Source organism: Phascolarctos cinereus, unplaced genomic scaffold, assembly GCF_003287225.1.
Source record: "Phascolarctos cinereus isolate Bilbo 61053 unplaced genomic scaffold, phaCin_HiC Scaffold_5;HRSCAF=322, whole genome shotgun sequence".
In the NCBI taxonomy this organism is placed as follows: domain Eukaryota; kingdom Metazoa; phylum Chordata; class Mammalia; order Diprotodontia; family Phascolarctidae; genus Phascolarctos; species Phascolarctos cinereus.
Window position 1 is genome coordinate 152,325,255 of NW_027555958.1, and position 20,330 is coordinate 152,345,584.

Below are 20,330 nucleotides of genomic sequence, written 5' to 3' on the forward strand. Positions count from 1 at the left end.
CTAGTCCTCCCTGAACACCACCCCCCACATAGTGGACTTAGAAAGATCTAGGTTCAAACCCTGCCTCAAACACTTACTAGCTATATAACCCTGGGTAAGTCCCAACCTCTCTCAGCCTCATTTTCCTCATCTGCAAAATGGGGATAATAAATGTAGGCTTGTTGTCAGGCTCAAATTCTGAAACCATCATTTTCCTGAAACTGCTCTCTCCAAAATTACCAATCAAACCTAATAGACTTTTTTCAACCCTCATTCTCCTTGGCTTCTCTGTAGTGTTTGACACTGTCTCCTGGATGTGCTCTTCTCTAGTTTTTCATGACACTACTTTCTCCTGCTTCTTCTACCTATCTGACTGCTCCTTCTCAATTTCCTTAGATGGTATTTCATCCATGTCACACTCACTAATCCTGGGTGTCCCCCATAAATCTGTTCCTTACCTTCTCTTTTCCCCCTATATTATCTCACTTAATGATCTTGTTAGCTCCCATTAGTTCAATTAGCATCTCTGCAGGATGATTCCCAGATCTATTCCTAGTCTCTCTCCTGATCTCCACTCTAACTGCTCAGTTGGACATCTCAGACTAGAATAGATGTCTTGTAGATATCTCACATTTAATATATCCATAACAGAACTCATTATCTTTCCAACACACACACACACACACACACACACACACACACGTCCCCTCTTCCAAACTTTCTTGTTATTGTTATTGAAGGTACTACCATCCTCCAGTCATTGCAATCTCAGTATCATCCTTGACTTCTCACTGTCACTCCCCTAGGTATCCAATCAGTTGCCAAATTTTGTCATTTTTACCTTCACAGCATCTCTCCTATAAACGTCTCTTCTCTCCACTCATACAGTTGCTATCCCTGTGCCTTTTCAGCATCTGTCTCCCACTCTATGACCTCCAAGATCTAGTATAAAATCTTATGTCAATTCAAGCACTTTATAATCTGATGGCCTTCCTACTTTTCTAGTCTTCTTACACTTTGTGGCTCTCCATATCCTCTAAGATCCTTGCTGTTCATTATACTAGAAACTCCGTCTCTCATTTTCAGTGCCTGTCCCCTATCCACTTCTAAATCTATGTTCCTGTGATTCTATGCGCTCATGCAAAGGGAGGCTGAAGTCTTAAAGCAAAACACCTGGGAGCAGGAGTGTGAGAGATCATAGTGGGAAAAGGGTATGGGGCAGAGACAGCAACAAATTGTCACCAGAAGGGTCAGCCTCAAACATGATGGTTTGAAATGGAGAGGGGTCAGCAATGGTTCTTTCAAGAGGCCACTCTGGACTTGGCAAACCAAGGTCTGACAAGTTCTCCATTACTCCTTCCTCGTGGAATGGAATACATGGGCTGTACTGACCCTGGGTGTGAATAGTAGAGTGTAGGACCTGGAGTCAGGAAGACTCATCTGCCTAAGTTCAAATCTGGCCTCAGACACTTACTAGCCGTGTGGCCCTGGACATGTCACTTAACTCTATTTGCCTCAGTTTTCTTATCTGTAAAATGAACTGGAGAAGGAAATTTCAAATCAATCTTTGCCAAGAAAACCCCAAATGGAGTCATGAATAGTCAGACACAACTGAAAATGACTGAACAACAACACTCACACTGGGACATTTCACTAAGGCAGCTGAAGGGCATGAGATTTATAAGGAAAGGGGTTGCTTCTCGTTCAGGCATGTCTACCAGGTGTTTAGTTTCCAGTCTCTGGTGTCACAAACTAGGTATTCATAGGGTGAAGTCCAGCTGAACCAAATGAGGAATATGAGTATGGGGTATGGAAGTCCCTAGAAGAGGACAGGGCAAAAGAATTAGCAGGAAGTGGTAGCATATGCAGTGACCATGGCAAAGACAGTCTAGTGCAAACAAGCAAGTATCAGAGAGGTCCACAAGTTCCATATATTTTGGACACTCACAAGGATACTTGCTACATCTAGAAACCTACTTTCTGTAGGAATGATGATGATGACAATGATGATGGTGGTGGTGGTATTGGCATTGATGTCATCACACATACCCCCAGAGTCTCCAAAAGTTCTGGGCTCACACAGACTCGCATCTAATCCTGGGAACCTGACCCAAAGAAGTCCATTTCTCTCTTTGGTTCATTATGCCCCCAACCCAGAGAAAAACTCTAAAGAAATCTCTAAAGCTTAGATATGAGTCTTGTATGTGTTTCTCCTAGTGTAAGTGGAAGGTTCCCCGGCCACACAGGCTCTTAATGTATATAATATGGGCATCAGGTATGGAACAGATTTTATTTCACCTGTCACAAAAATTGAGTAAGATGCAAAGTTCTCCCAGGTATCCACAAACAAAACAGAAACATAAAATCTCAAATGGCATATTCTACTCATTGTATTTCCCTCCCCCACCCCAGAAAGTAAAGATCCTTTGTGCAACTGATGAACAAATATTTCCTACTTACTTCAGATTTGCATGGTCTGAGCAGCTTACATCAGTATCATGACAGATTATCAAGGTCTAGACTTCCCGGCCCTTCATACCTCCAGGTGTAAGACAGTGCTATTGGTGGTCCTTCTCTTTTCCTTGAAGTATAATTTTTAAAAAAACTTTTTTACATTTCCCCATGTGTTCTTCTCTTTTCCCTTACCAGAAAGTCATCCCTTATAACAAAGAATAATTTCAAGAAGACAAAAGTTCTGGAAAACTAACCAACACATTATAAAAGTCTAAAGCTAAAAGCTTGCATAGCAGAGGAAAAGGAGAGGTTCAAGGATTAGAAAATATATGCTTATACTGGAGACAAGTACTACAATAGGTTATTCACAGCAAGGGCACACTACTAATCCTTCCCACAGTTGATAATATACCCCTTAGGGTCACAACCCTCACAGGCCCCATTTTAGAGACCACTGAACTGAGTAATTGGGATGACAACATGGAAAAAATCCTATTCTTCAAGGAGTTTACATTCTATTGGGGGGGAGGGGAACAAATGAGGCAGAAATAGATAATACAAAATATATACAAACTAATGCATAGGGATAGGAATTGGACATTTGATTTCACTGGTATAGATAGGAAACTCCCAGGCACAGAAATCCTCTTGACCAATGCAGATCAGGCCCCTTGTCCAAGACCTATAATCTTAGAGAATTGTCTAGAACACTGAATAGTTAAGTGACTTGCTCAGGGTCACAAAGATAGTGTGTGTCAGAGGTAGGCCTGGAACCCAGGTCTTCTTGGTTTTGAGGCTGGTTCATTCACTACACTACACCAAATAACTGAAGGTTGATAAGTTAGGGAGTGGGGGCCACTGGAAAGGCTTCTTTTCTTCCACATCTTTTAAAAATTTGAGTTCATCATTGAGTATCATCCTGTGTAGTAACAAGAAAGAATGGAAAAGTCAGGAGCACTTAAAAGCAGGTGATGACTTCCTACCAGGATTAGATGATCCTTTAAGAACTCTTTGAGCCTATAATCACATAAGACTGTCCTATACCATATTGATGGCTCTTGGGGAGCAAATTTACTTTGTTAATGAATACTTTATACATTACTCTTTTCCTCTGCATCATAGAAAATGATCCCCTGGAATAGTTCATGGGTGGTTATTTTTTCTTAGGTTAGTGCCAGGAGATATTAAATATAAAGATCATCCCACAAAATGCCAAAGAAGGCTTGACCTTATTAGAGTGAAATACTGCATGTTTGGGGCTTGCAGGCCTATCAGTAGATTCAAAGATCTTGGGGATTGCATAAGAGTACAAGTAACCTATTAAGCAGGGCAGCCCCAGGCAAAATTGTTAAATAAGTGAACTTGTCTTTGGTGCCCCTCTCTCATGTTTTCCTTCTTTTTTTTTAGCAGAAGGAAAATTCAAGTTCCTTTCAGTGCTACTCTACCTTCAACCCCACCAGAAGCTCAGGGTCTCCAAGACCTGCCCTCTCTAGGAAGTAGTCTCATCTCTGGGATCTTTTCCTTTCATTCTTAGTTGTCTTCTACCCCACTTCCTAGGTATTCTAATAGTTAATGTCATTGTTGAATTCATTTATGGGCTAAGATGATGAGAGTTTAATGGGCCATCCTTTCCAGATAATATTCTTGTATTTGAAGTAGGAACATCCAGAATGAAATAAACTGAGAATTTCCAGCTATTTTGGGCCCTCCTTTTCCAGTATATAAATGGCCAAAGGATACAAGTAGATAGTTCTCAAGAGAAGAAATCCAAGCTATCTAAAGTCACATAAAAATGTTCCAAAACATCAATAATTAGAGAAATGAAAGTTAAAGACATTTTCAGGTTCCACCTCATACCCATCAGATTGACAAAATTGACCAAAAAAGCAAATCCTGAAAAAAAGTTGGAGGGACTGCAGGAAAATAGGTACATTGATGCATCACTGGTGGAACTGTGAATTGTTGTACATATTCTAGAAACCAGTTTGGCACTATTTCCCAAAAGTCACTAAAACTATCTATACCTTTTGATCCAACAATCCCACTACTAAGCCTCAGAAAGATCAAAGAAAGAAGAAAAAGACTCACATGTTCAAAAATATTTATAGCAACTGTTTGTGGTGGCAAAGAACTAGAAACTAAGGGTGTGCCCATCAATTGAGGAACGATTGAACAGAATATGGTATGTAAATATAATGGAATATTATCGTGCTGTAAGAAACTAAGAAAGACAGGATATCAGAAAGATCTGGGAAAACTTGTGTGAACTGATTCAGAGTGAAGTAAGCAGAACCAGGTGAACAATTTATACAATATCAATACTGTAAAAATGAATAATTCTGAAAACCTTAATAACTCTAATTAATTCAATGACCAGTGATTCTAGAGGACCAATGATGAAGAATGCTACCTACTTCCTGACAGAGAACTAAAGATACAGAAGGAGAAATACATTTTTGGACTTAGCCAATGCTGTTTTGCTTGACTATACAAAATTTTTCAAAAGTTTTTTTCCCTTTTTTTCTTTCTCAGTTGAGGGCGAGGGAAAGAAGGGAAGGAGAAAAAATATTCATTAACAGAAAAAATAAAAAATTAATTTCAAAAAGGCAAACTCCTCTATTTGGTTCTCAAAGTCCTTCATAATCCATCTCCAACCTACCTTTCTAGGCTTGTTTTACATTATTTTACTTCACACATGCTATGTTCCAGCCAGAGTAGACAGCTTGCTTTTTCTTGTACATGACACCCCATCTCTATGACTTCCCGTAGTCTGTCTCCCATGCCTGGAAGACACTTCCTTCTCACTTACCTCTCATAGTATACTTAGCTTCCTCCACCACAGCTAAAATGTAGTCTCCTACAGGAAAGCTATGGTTATCCTCCCAGTAGCTAACATCTTGCTCCCTGAAAATGTTGTAGTTCAGTCGTGTTCTATTTTTTGTGACCCCATCTGGGGTTTGCCATTTCCTCTTCAGCTCATTTTACAGATGAAGAAACTAAGGCAAACAGGGCAAAGTGACTTGCCCAGGGTCACACAGCTAGTAAGTGTCTGAGGCCAGATTTGAAATCAGGAAAATGAGTTAGCCACCAATTAAGGAATGGCCAAGAGTTTTGGTGTGTGGACATGATGGAGTGCTGTTGTGTTATAAGAAATGAAGGGATGGTTTCAGAAAAACCTGGGAAGACTTGTACGAATGGATATAGTGCAGTGAATAGAACCAAGAGAACACTTTTTACAGGGACAACAATATCTATGAGATGAACATCTTTGAAAGACTTGGGAACTCTGATCAGCGTAGTAATCAATAATGATTACAGAAGACTGATATTGAAACAATCCTCTCACTTCCTGAAAGAGACATGAGATACTCAGAGTGCAGAATGAGTCCTATATATACGTATATGTATGGGGAACTAAGTGGCTCAATAGATAGAGCACTGGGCCTGTAGTCAGGAAGACCTGAGTTCAAATTTGACCTCAGACACTTGCTAACTGTGTAACCCTGGGCAAGTCACTTAACCCTGCTTGCCTCAGTTTCCTCATCTGTAAAAAGAGCTGGAGAAGGAAATGGCAAATCACTCCAGGATCTTTGCCAAGAAAACCCCAAATCAGTTCATGAAGAATTGGACACGACTGAAACAACTGAACAAACATATGTGTAAATGTAAATATATACATGTATACATTTATATTATTTTCCTTTCAGACATGGCCAATGTGGAGATGTGTTTTGCTTGACTATAAATGTTTGTAACAGGGATTTTGATTTTTCTTTCATTCTCAATTGAGTGGTATGAGAAGGGAGGAAGAAAGGGTAAATTTTTGCTGATTAAAAAATTTTAATTTATTTTTAAAGCACCATAGCAGGCCAAATAATGAGAATGGTAGGATCACAGATGGATAGTTGAAAGGGAACTCAGAGATTATGCAGTTCAACATCCTTATTTTACCAAAGAGGAAACTGAGGCCCAGGTAATAAATGACCAGGCTGGGATTTTAAAAGCTTTTCTACCTCTATAGTCAGCACTCTTCCCAAAGCATCATGGGATCTTTGGGAGAAGGGGAATTTGGGGGAGGGTAAGATTCAGATGCTTTTTGGCATTCCAAAAATCTCATGGTTCTAAGCCTGTCTCTATCTCCAAGTATCTAAATATTCTGACTTCTCACTGAATTGACCAAGAAGCTGTCCAATTGAGTTTTTCAGAGAAGAACACTGTGGGGGCAACTGATAGCAATATGAAAGTGAACTATTTTTGGATTTTATACCACCTGTTTCTATTCTTTGCCTTGATGGAAACTAAGGGTTGGGAGGATGGTATATATCCTATAGCATAATTTTGAGTTTCCTTTTATAATTTATACAGTCCTACCAAGAGAAGACACATTAAATCTTTCCTGAATAGCTTAATCACTAAGCTATTAATAGAATCCGCAAAACCTTAAGTGTATTGACCCCAAGAAGGTTAGTAGTTTACTTGAGACAAGAAAGTCTGTAGTAGGTAGCAAGAGTCCTGAGGAAACACATGGGACAATGGGCAGATAAGTTTGATTGCCAATAGAATTGAATGGAGGGCACCACCATGGGGTTGGCAGTGAGATGGGGCTTGATTGGCCAAAGCTGAGGGAAAAGGAGGAGAGCACCATCAGGGAATAGAAAAGTCCATGAACCCTGGGGAGGGGCAGGGGGCAGTGGAAGGTGGTGGGGGTAATAGAGTGTAGAATTTGAAAGAACCTCAAAGACAATTCTTACCCACTTCACAGTTTTGCCTAGTACTGGTCGAGCTAATGGAGATCTTCCCTCCCACCTTCCTCATTTGACTTGCAACATGTACATGGGATGCAAGGGTCTGAGACAGGCTTTAGCCTGGAGTTGGAGAGGAGGAACAGAAGGACGTAGGGGAGAAGGTGGCATGATGTCGAGTACAGTGTACTGGGCAGAGCATTAAGAGACCTGGATTCAAATACTTGACTCTGACACTTACTTTTGTAAATCACCTAATCTCTCTGAGCTTCAGTTGCTTCATCTGTAAAATGGGCATAGTGATACTTAAATAGGTGCTATGTAAGTGTGAGCTATTATTATTTCCATATCTCTCTATGGCTTTAATTGTCCTTTTCTTATAAGGATGTCTGTATATTTAATAAGTATGTACCCATGGATCTTGGATGCATATTTGGAAGAAATTTTGAAAAGAGGCTGGAAGGGGGAGGGGAATTAAGTGAGGGAGGGGATAAATAAGAGCCAGACCCAGCTCCTCAGTTAGCTTTTCTCCATTTTTTGAGGCACCCAAAGAATGAACCTTTTTCGACATTGTAGTAAGACATAACAGGGCCCATCTCTAAAAAGCTAGGGTCTATGTCACTTGCTTCAAAGGCTATTCATTGCCTCTGGGATAAAATACAGATTCTTCGGTTTGGCATTTAAAGCTCAGTTGGTTTCTGCCTACCTTTCCAGGATGATTATATATTATTCTTCCTCATGCAGTCTACATTCTAGTTCAGTCAAAAAAAGATAGAGAGTAAAAAAAAAGAGAGAAGAAAGAAAGGAAAGAGGAGAGATGGACAGAGGAAAAGAGAGAAACAGAGACAGAGGAAAAAAGAAAGAGAAGAAAAAGGAGAGAGAGAAAGGAGAGAAGGGAGAGGGCTAAAGGAAAAGAGAGAAGAGAAAGAGGGCAAAGAGAAAAGAGAGATGTGGCGGAAAAGAGGAAAAGAGGAGAGAGAGGAAAAGGAGAGAAGGTAGAGGAATAGAGGGAGAGAGACAGAGACAGAAAGAAATGGGGGCAGCTGCTGGCAAAGGTAAAGGAGGAACCCAACCTAATGTTTAACATGCTAAATTGGGACTATTTGAATGCTTGGTTTTTCTTTCCTTCTTTCTCTTGAAAATAGTAAAAGGTTGCCCAGCTGCCAGGTGTTGGGGGAGACGAACATTTTTCTTTAGCTCATTCCCACAATATCAGCAGCAGTGAGTACAGGTGACCAGGCTTCAAAGGGAAACAATGAATTGCTTTCCAGAAGCTGCTCTTAGGCAGGGAGCTGGTCAGCTTTCATATTTTACTTTAACTTAACTTAAATTTAGGAAAGCTCAAAAGATCCCGATTTAATGTGTAGAAAAATCCCTCAGGACTGGCCTACCCAAGGAAGAGTGATTGCTGAGCTGATCTCTGTGGCTTTACCCTGATATCTATTCCCTGGATTCCTCCAAGCAACTTTACTGAACTGCCCATATGTTAGGCTGAAACTCAGCAGCCCACCATTCTCACCTTCTCCTTTACTGGTTAAGGCTTTTCAATAGAGGCTAGCCCTGAAGTGATGATACATTCTCAGAGGGTCATAGGGAGATTTAGAGTGGAAGGGACCTCAGAGGTCATTTCATCCAACCCCTTCACTTTATAGATGTGGAAACTGAGGTATAGAGCAATTAAATGATTTTCCCAAGGTTACACAGATAGATGAAGACAAGGTCAGGATTTGAACTTAGATCTGTTGACCTCAAATCCAGCACTATTTCTACTGTATCACACTTAGTATTTACTTACTTGTGTACATATTGTTTCTCCTCAATAGAATATTAGCTCCTTGAGGGCAGGCACTGATTCATTCTTTTTTCTTTGTCTCATTAGCAATGGATATACTAGATATTAGATCTGTAATAAATGTAAAATTGAATTGAAAGCATTGCCCTCCCCCCACCAAAGAAATTATATGACCAGGGCATAGAGAACCTCATGAAGTGAATTCTCATGCCTCCTCTTCTGTGGGTATGACAAAAACATCCTCTTCTCCAAGGATGCCCCTGATATGCTAGGGAATCTTTACCCATTTCTGTAGAAATAGTGGGTTTAGGAACTAGCTTGAGCATGGGATGCAGAGATACTTGTCCCTTTACTTCATCCAGCTCTCAGAAGCAGCCTTTGGATTGGCCATTTAAGGACCCCTATTCTTCAACAAAAAATAATCAACTTTACTCAGGGAAATGAAATTATACACAGTCCAATAGGAACCCTTCAAGATCAAGTTCAAATGCCACCTCTTCCATAAAGCCTTCCCTGACCTTCTCAGTCAGAAATAGTTTTCCTATTCTGAATTACATTAGACAAGTTCTATTTTGTTTTAGAATTGTGTTTGTGCTCCATCCCGTACTAAGAGGGTAGGAATAATGCAGAGGATTCTTAGGGCAGGAAGGGACTACAGAAATTATGTAGTCTGGGAGTTTTTTACCTAGTGATAACTGTATTTCAATATAACTGGTTTCCTTTGTAATCCTGTGTATTTTATGCATTTAAAAACATTATTCTGAGAAGGGGCCTATAGTCTTCAGCAGACTGTCAAAGGGGGACCAAGAAACATTTTGTTAAGATTTCTCATTTCTAATCCAAGGCTCTCATTTCACAGATAAGAGAATTAAGTCTCAGATAGTATGTATCAGAACCAAAATTTAGATTCAGGTTTTCTGATTCTAAATCCAGTGTTCTTTTCTGTGACATAGGTACTTAACAATTGTTTACTGAATTATACAGATAGAGTTGGGCAGCTAGGCACAGTGGATAGAGCATTGAGCTTGGCACCAGGAAGACTCATCTTCCTGAGTTCAAATCTGGCCTCAGATACTTAAGAGCTATGTGACCCTAGGCAAGTCACTTAACCCTGTTTGCCTCAGTTTCCACATCTACAAGATGAGCTAGAGAAGAAAATGGCAAACCAGTCCAGTATCTTTGCCAAGCAAACCCTGAAATGGGGTCACAAAGAGTTGGACATGATTGAAATGACTCAAGAACAATAGAGTTGATTAAAATAGTATATCGAGAACTGAAATCCTAACTTCTGATTGAAGTTGAAAATTGAATTTTCAATTGAAAAAGACACCCTTCTCTTTTTGTTGTGACAGAGAATCAGAAGTAGAGATAGTGCTCATCAACTGGGGAATGGCTGAGCAAGTTATGGTATATGAATGTGATGGAATTATTATACTTATGAAATTATGAAGGGGACCATTTAAGAAAAACTGGGGAACACTCATATGAACTGATACAGTGTGAGGTGAGCAGAACCAGAATAATTTATACAATAACAATAATATTTTAAAGACAAACTATTTTGAATGACTTAGGAATTCTCATCAACAAAATTTGTTATTATTGTTGTTCAGTCATTTCAGTCACGTCTGACTGAAGAAAGAGAAACCCATTTGCCGTTTCCTTGGCAAAGATACTGAATTGTTTTGCCATTTCCTTCTCCAGACCATTTTACAGATGAGGAAACTGAAGCAAACAGGGTTAAGTGACTTGCCCAGGGTCACACAACTAGTAATTGTCTGAGGACAGATTTGAACTAAGGAAGATTCATCTTCCTAATTCCAGGCCCAGCACTCTATCCACTAGGTCACCTAGCTGCCACCCCAGCTACCATCAATACAATGGTCAACTACAGTTTCAGAGGACATGTGATGAAACATGCTGCCCAATTCCTGATAGAGAGGTGATAGACTTAGACTGAAGAATGAGACATATATTTTTGAACATGGCCAATGTGGCAATTTGTTTACTTAACTATGCACATATTCATAAAAGGGATTTTACTTTTCTTACTTTCTCCAGGGTGGAGAGGTGAGGTGGGAGGGAAAGAAAGTGGATCTTTATTTGAAAATTAAAAAAAAAATTTAATGAAAAAAGAGCGACTTGTTCTGACAGGTTTATAGCAATTTCAATAATCCCCAATTATCACAAAGGCTGTCTTTTAATATTAATATTCTCCTTGTGGTGTGATATTCAATTTATAGGATCACAGATTCAAAGCTGGAAGGGACCTTTGAGTCCAACACCATCATTTTGCAAACAGATAAGGAAACTGAAACACAGAGAGATTAGCAGATAAATTGTGGGGTCCCTTCTGGCTCTAGATCTATTATCCCATGATCCTTGGGAGCTCCTTGGGAAGTTGACTTTCCCTGGTTCATACAAATAGTGTGGTGTTTTAAAAAGTCCAAGAGTCATAATTTCTGGGTAATTTAATTATTTCATTAATAATGCCAGCATTTTAATAAAAGGATGGTCATTTGACCATCTCTCACTAGACCAAAGACAATCATGGTGGCAGGCTTCCAGTTTATACATCGTTGGAAGAGTAGATGTTTCCTAATGTGGGAATCAACCCCAATTGGTTGACAATTAATGTGAGAATGAATATTACAATAAGGGACGGGACCTAAACTTTTATTGTCATTTACTTCTGAAGTTAGCCCCAGTCTTGGGCAATCTATTCAAAGAATTTATGCCCCACCCAACCCTTAGCAGAACAGAATAGCTACAAGAAAGTTAGTTCAATCTCATTATTAGCAATGTCCTTTAAGAGATTAAACTTTTAAAATCAGGACCGTAGAAAAAGGGGGAGAGTGTAGTCTGGATTTCCCCAGATCATTGGTTATTAATAATCATTTCTCTCATTCCTCCATTTAATTCTATTAAGAGGCACAGCTTCCTCAATGAATCATTAAGTGATATGGCAAACACTTCATCAAGGATTTCTAAGTATGGGACTAATGAGGGGAGACAATGTGAGGGGAAAGGGGAAAGATGGACAGGCTCTTTGACAAAAATCAGAGAGGGCAATCCCCTCTGATAACATTTTGATAAAATCAAAGGGGACAGTTCCCTTTGATAAGTGGACCTTACAGATAAAAGGAGAAATGGGAAAAAGTATAACAGTAAAATAAAAGTCTTGTCCCCCTGGATCTTTGGAAACATCTGATGCAGCTCTCTGGTTCAGTGTGGTCTCAGAGCAGTTCTTCTCTGTTTCAGGTCACTTGTAGAAATCCTCTTCTCTGCTAAAAATTTCCTCCAAAATTGTTCTTAACACAATTTTAAATTTACTTTGCCAATAACTAGGTCAAATAATTAAAGTTAGCTCAAACATTGTTTCTATTATTAGAAAATCAAATTTGGAACTTTTCAGACCAAGGAATTTACAATTTTAGGTTGGCCAATTGTCATGTTGATGTGTGTTTGTGTGGGTGTATGTATATGTGTGAAACACAAATACAAACAGAAAATTAGAACCCAATTTTTATACTTAGTATTATTCATTCCATTAGGAGAATGAGATTCCACCAAGGAATTAATAACAGAACACTTTTTATAAGAAGATGGACTCTAATACAAAAATGAATTCATTTAAAAGTTGCCAGATTAACTTCAATTGTAACACAAGACTCCAACATAATATGTTTAAATACATTGAGTAATCAATTTCAAAACAGTGCATATCAAATAAGTTACCATAAATTACTCTTCTCTAAGGAAACTGTACCAAAATTCTTTCCTTCAAACAAAACTGAAGATGTTTCTGATCTACTCTTAATAATAGAATACAGCTTGATCCCATAAACTATTGAATCAATACCCAACTATCCTTACATATTTTGAAACATTTAAGGGCCTTATTTTATACATATATATATATGTACCTATATACATATACATACATATATAATATACACATATATGTATGTGTGTGTGTGTATATATATATAAACATATATGTATGTATATATATATATATGTGTGTATGCATGTGTGTATATATATATATATATAACTAGTAACAACAGATGACAAAGTTAGATATTTATTCACTTAGTTGTTCAGAATATAGGAAGTACTAAAGTTCTAGACCAAATAGCTTAAATCTTATACCTGCATATTATTACAGTAACTCAGATGTGATCCAATTTTAGCCTATAAGATCAAGATTTAAGATCATGTTCATACTGATCATCTAACATGATTATAGAAATTTACCATAAAAGAAGAATAGGGACATAAAAGAAAATGTTCCCTTATGTTGATGTCAATTCTAGGCAGAAGTTATATAGATAGCCAATTGCATTGAGCCAGGCAGGATATTTTCCATTGAAGAAGAAATTCATAATGCAGAGATTTAGCCAGGATACTCCTGTCTCAGCCCATGCCAAGAGGCATTCTCCCTGCCTTTCCCATGAAAACTCCACCTATATTTCACAGATGTAAAAGCCCATAGCGTTGCTGGCATCATCAATTCATTGGCTCGATAGCTTTCCTTTATGGTCATACCTGAAGTCAGACTCAGAAAAATGTCAGTAACAATTCCATAACATCTTAGGTAGCGAGTTTTAATAATCAGAGCTTCAAGTGGATTCACCTCTCAAAGATCACATAAATAGCAAGTTGACTATAATCTCAGATTGGTAACAGAGATTAATCACAGAAAAATCACAACTTATCTTGATATAACTAGTACTCATGCTAAGTTCAACATTACACAAATGATTTTGCTTCAAGATACTTAATAACAAATAATAAAAAGACTTGGGATGGGATATGTAAATATAATAATCCCAAACTGTATTCAGAGAACAGATTATATGAAAAGTTGTCTATAGTAAAACATATTTAGTTATTAACCATGTTCAAATGGATATAAACATAGACTACTGCTCTCAGAATCCCTTTAAACAATGGGAACATCTTTAAAGTGACTCTTATGTAGTTTGCATGAACTTCTACACATGCTCTAATCTCAAACTAAATAACAAACATAAGTAAAATCATATTTCCTGCTAAGGTGACACAAAGATAGCTCATAAGTTACTACTCTTCACTAACAAAACTGAAATCCTCTTCCTTAAAACAAAAACAAAAGAGGTTTCTGACTTTAACCTCACAACTTAATAGATTACATCTCTGTTTTACAAGCTGCTCTACCTTTGTCTAATTATACTCATATTATTCTGAAAGAATGAGATACTTCAGGAATCTAATCTTATACATATGACAAGTTCAAGCACTAATTTAACTCTTGCTTAGTCCATGGAATAATTAAAAATTGAGATCAAAATAGCAAAAACGTCCCACTCGCAGCTTATTACTATAATTCAGATGCCTTGGTATTAATTTAATAACTGACTCAGTATTGCAGTGGCAAACTTCCACTGTTTTTATACCCTGATAATGGAAATTTGCTATGAGAGTTATAAGTAGGGACATTGTTGTAACAGCCTCAAAACTGATCCTCAAGGCCTACAGCTCTATAAGTAGCCTTGCATATGAAACCAAGTAGACAGATTTCTTATATTGCAAAATGAGTTAAGAAGAGTACAACCTTAGCCTTCCCAAGGTAACCTCCCGATCTTATTCTCAGGGCCAGACATGGACAGATATTCATTAGCCTTAGATCTCAGATTGTTGCTTCCATTGAGCTGCTGATTACTGACAGTTTTTTTTTTAAGTGTCCATTTAAGGCTGGTCCAAGGACACAACAAACCTAAGAATGAAGCTCCAAAAAGAATATTCAGGGCCCTAAAAAAGCTTTCTACTCAAACAATAAAGTCTCACTAATCACAGTAGGTCTGGACAAATTGTTATAAATACCATCAAATTACTGCAATAAATTAGTTTATAAATTAAAATTATCAGGCCTTCTAAAAATCAAACAAAAGCTTTTATTTACAAAAGATTTTTTTAACTTATATATTCTTCCATAAAAGTATTTCCCTTTCTTAAAAACAGCTTAAAATTTATCCTGATGTTAAAATGATAATCACTAAACTTTCATAAAGTAAATTAGCTAGAAACCTCTAAAATGACAGATATCTCTTATTTAACCTTAAAGCAAAAATAAATCTTTAAAATTGGAATTTATCAAAACTAAGTTGGTATAAATTGTCTTTAACATAAATCCCCAAAGTGGCATAAAACCAAAATAAATTTCTAATCATCACAAATTCCTAAGAACCACTCCACTCTAGTCAACACCACCACAACTATTTTAGTCAAAAGGTGTTTTCAATGGGGAGATTCAGTTTTTCTAAGCAAAAAAAAATACACAATTAAATTAGCCTTATCACAATAACAAAATTTACTAGGCCTTCAAAAATTTACTCAATATCATTTTCTTCCCTTTTGTCTTCTCCTAGAGTATAAATTCAACCTGTTATAAAATATATCACTAGAAATTTTTTTTTTTACATTCTAGAATCCCACATAGATAGTGAATATGTGATAGTTCATTTAGACCCCTAGAAAAACACTGGCCAATTGCTGTAACCCTCCACATAAACTTACACACACACACACACACACACACACACACACACACACACACACAAAATCTTAGATGAAACTCACCCTACATTGTAAGGAGGCTTGAAAATTATACCCCCATTTTGTACAAGGTTTCCCTATTCAGTAGGAATTGCACAATACAGAACACTCTTGCATAGGGTTGATAAGAATTTATTACCAGATAATTCCAAAGATCCTTGTAAGTTGACAAAGAAGATTTTACAAGGTCTTTTCTTTGTACAGTCAGCAATTTTCCTTTTGAAAATACTTATGTAAATACTTTATAGGTTTTAACATTATGACAATAACTCCAAATAACTCAGTTAAAAATCTCATAATTTTCATAAGTGATAGCCAAACAATTTTAGATGAAACTTCCTCTTAAATACAGGTGGAACTTGGAAGTTTATGTTCTTAATTTATAGAACTTCAGAATGTTACAGCACATAGTCAGCAGTTTTCTATCCCATTTTTAAAAAAAGTACAATTTTTAATCTAACAACATCTAGATTATAAGAGAAATTGCTGATAATTTATTAGATTACACAATGTAAGAAAATTTAGAAACATAATAATACCATAAACAATATCATATATTTAAAACTTGAAACAAAACCCATTACCAATCACATGGCCTCAATTCAGGTGAATGCTTCCAAATTACCTTATGCAGAAAATCATTCATCTATCACCATTGGCATTGCGTACTGATCACATCTTTAAAAACCCATATAAAGTTATAAAGTATGAAGCAAATACACTAATTAAGGAGATCATAAAAAAAGTTAACATGCATATACCCTATCCCAAGCACTGTGCCAAGCACTTTACAATCATGTAATCCTCACAATGACCCTGGAAGGTGGGTGCTATTATTATTCCCATACAGAACAGTAAACTGAGGTAAACAGACATAAGGTAACTTGCTTGGGGTCACATAGCTAATAAATTTCTTAATGTCAAACAACAAATGTCTTTTGTGTTAGGTTCTAATTTACCATAATTATCGTGTTGGGAGAGCACATTCAGACTCCATTCTTATTTTCTATACTTCAGGACAGATTTTTGGCTTAAATCAAATCAAATCCAGATTTATAATCACTGATGGTAACATTTTAATTTCCAAGGCCCCATAGTCTTACCACTTAAAAAGAAAAGAGATTATTATCCATAAATTCACATATTTCCCTTTTTAAAAAAAAAAGACATATGGTGACAATTCCCAGCTCCATATAATCAGTCTTTTCCTCTAATCCCTTAAAGAGCAAGATCAATTACAAACAGTTTGAAATCACACCTGCTCTCATCAGGTTAGCTTAAAGTGTACTGGGCTAAAATATTCTAAGATTCTAAATTGAACTGCTGCTTTTGGCCCAGGCAAAGAGACCTAAGGAATTTGATTTATTGCTGGCAGGTCATGGCCAGTTTCCCCAGGCAGAAACCTTCAAGAGTTTTCACAGAGGGAGCCAATTAAATAGTTAAAATCAATAATAAATTAAATGGAATAATTGAACAGTAGGGAGACTTTTAAGATTTTATATAATAATCACAGATCACAATAACCAATTTTTTTTTACTATATCCAATATTTGTGTGGTGTTAGATTTAATAAGGGCTTCCTACAGATTTATCTTGAAAGGTGGGTGAACATGATTAACCAAATGATTATCTAACCTTACTCCTTAGGAACACTGAATAAGAGGGGCTTAAAACACATGGTGTTCTCCATTTTGATTCCTCCTAACCCCCATAACAGAAACTCACTTACAAAAGGTTTGACTGCCTACTTAACAACAGAAACAGTTTTCCAAATTCCAAGTCAAACTCACCCTCCTTTTTGTCCTGCTACCCCTTCTCTTTTAGAATCTCTTTTAGAACACTTAATAATTTACAAATCAAGAGAGCTGTATTTCTCTCATACCTTTCACCAACATTACTTATAAAAAGACAGCTTTTACAATGTTAATATACATATTAAACAAATTACTGAAATCCTACAGTAATTATATTTAAGGCTATGATGGAAAAGCCCTAATCAAAGTGTCTTAAAAGACAAAAAACTTATTTTGGCAGTTTTAAACACACTGTCCTGATGTCAGATATGTTGGGGTGGGGGTGGGGGAATAGTTCTCTAGATTTAATTCAAACATAATCCACAAACTTTAGCTTTGAGACCCAATTAAACCTGAATTCATCCAACTCTGGAGTAACAAAAAAAAAATCCCCTTTGCCAAGCAGTTTCTTAATTTAGCAGCCCTTGCTACCTTGGATTGCTGGGTCTAGATCTTTATCAGTTGCTAAATCCAAAGGGAGAAGAAAAATTTGGTGGTTTTTTGTTTCTGTTTTTGTTTTTTTTTCTACTAAGAGAGAGATTCCCTTTTCTGATTCCACCTCCAAAACTGTAAAGTTCTGAGTCTCAGCCTGCTTTTTCAGTTCCCCCTACCTAGTAAATACAGGCCATATCCTAAAGACAAAGACAAAGGTGAATTTGAGAGAATGACATAAAAAATAATTAAGGGATAAGAAAGAGGAGTACACTGGGTGCAGAAGGAAGGGAGAGGTAGAATGGGGGTAAATTATTTCACATGAAGAAGCATGAAAAACTTATTATAATAGAGGGAAAGATAGGAGGATGGGAGATGGGCATTGCTCAAACCTTATTTTCATTAGTATTGGCTCAAAGAGGGAATAATATACACAATCAATTGAATATAGAGATCTATCTTACCCCACAGGAAGGAGGGAAAGAGAATAAATAAGTGGCTGGGGTTGGGGAGAACTGACAGAAGACAGGGCAGACTGGGAGAAGTGCTTGACATAAGTAAAACACTGTCAAGGAGGAAAAGGGTGAAAGGAGAAAGAGGACAAACAGGAGGAAAAATAGGATGGAGGGAAATACACGTTTAGTAATCATAACTGTGACTGTCCAGAGTAGATCAAAAACCAAAATCCTACAATATGTTGTTTATAAGAAACACACTTGGTGCTCAGATTCTTAAGATCTGGCCTGCTTGCATTAGCAATACAAATGCTTAGATTCCTTAAGAATCTGACCAATATGGTGGATGTTCTAATAAACCTTGTCTTTGGCTGAAAGAAGGCTTAGGTCAAATTCATTCAGGCAGGACCCATGTATTGTGATTTTGGGGTCCCAGCACCCCTAAACCTCTAAATCTCAACATTTTGGTGGCCTATACAGGGAAGCTACCTAACCCCAAGATCTTCTCCAGCTAAGACTGGAAGACATGTAAGCCTTCCTCCTTTCTTGCCCTGAAGTTGGGGTCACTCTCTAAGCATCTAGGAAGGCTTGGAGGTGATTTTCTGGCAGACAATTAAGAGGCTGTCTCCCACTCGGCCTGATGCCCTCAGGCTCTCAGTCCACGGTTTGGTTGGAGGCCAAGGACCTGGGTTCACCTTCCGCAGCACAGAGGACAAGGACAGATGCCCTATGCGGAAGCATATACCCAATTCTATCAATTCTGTCAGCAGTTGGGGAATTGGGGAAAACTGCAGGTGCTTTTTGTTTCCCTGAGGCTTACTTACTCCTTTCCCTCTACACCCCTGGATCCTCCTTCATGGAGGCTACAGGGAATAGTTAGAACAGCTAAAAACATCTTAGCAGATTCTGGAGGTTTTGTGATTGTTCATTAAGGAGTTTTGAAACCCTCCTTACAACCCTGGACACTTCATTCTCCACTCCCTTCCCTTGAATTAAGAGGGTATCTGTTAATCTCTCTCATAATAAAAGAGAGTTTCACCCTCCCCCCAACCCCTGAATTCATCCTCCTCCACCTGGTGAAAGGAAGGAGTGGGGAAGGGCAGAAGCTACAGCTTGGGCCCCACTGGCCTTGGGCCTTGAGGCAACCTTTACCTGGAAGCATTACCCAAGTTGGGCACATCCTGCTCAGCCTCCAAACTCAGACCCCAGGCCATTTACCTACAGTTGGTAGTAACAGCGGATACCAGCCAATGTCCCCCCATCATCCCCTGGCTGCAGCCTGTGCTCAGTTCCAGTCAACCTCTTCTTTGGGACCCCCTCAAGGCAGAGACAGCTCTATACCCCCTGCCAGCAGGAAGCAGTTTCAGAAGCCCCTTACCTCAAAAGAATTTGGGTCCCATTTGTTTGAGGGGGGAATGATGAGGATGGGATCTAAAAGGAAAAGACCATGTCTTTGGAATCTGGACCCCCAAAAAGAAAATCCCTGGACTTTTCCCAAATCTCTGGCATTTGCCTGAGGCTGTAATCCACTCAACTGGCTTTTCACTGTAGCTATGCCCAATCTTCCAATTCTGTTTCCTTACCTCCTGATTGCCCCTGGCCACTTCCCACCCTTAATCTTATCTAGACTTCATTCTCCTTTGGCCATGTGGTCCAGGTCCCTGGCATTCTGTTCATCCCCAGCTTACTGGCCGCTCCCATCCAGATCCTCCTTCCACCCCTCCTCCAGTCACCTCAGACTACTTGGCCACTCCTGGATCCCTCCCAGTATATAAGATTCATCTTGTCTCCATTAAGGTGCTCAGATTCTTAAGATCTGGCCTGCTTGCATTAGCTATACAAATGCTTAGATTCCTTAAGAGTCTGGCCAATATGGTGGATGTTCTAATAAACTTTGTCTTCGGCTGAAAAAGAAAAAAAGAAATACACTTGAAGCAGAGAGACATACACTGAGTAAAGGTAAGAGATGAGCAGAATCTATTATGCTTCAGCTGAAGTAAAAAAAAAAAAAGCAGGGGTAGCAATCCTGATCTCAGACAAAGCTAAAGCAAAAATAGACTTAATTAAAAGAGATAAGGAAAGA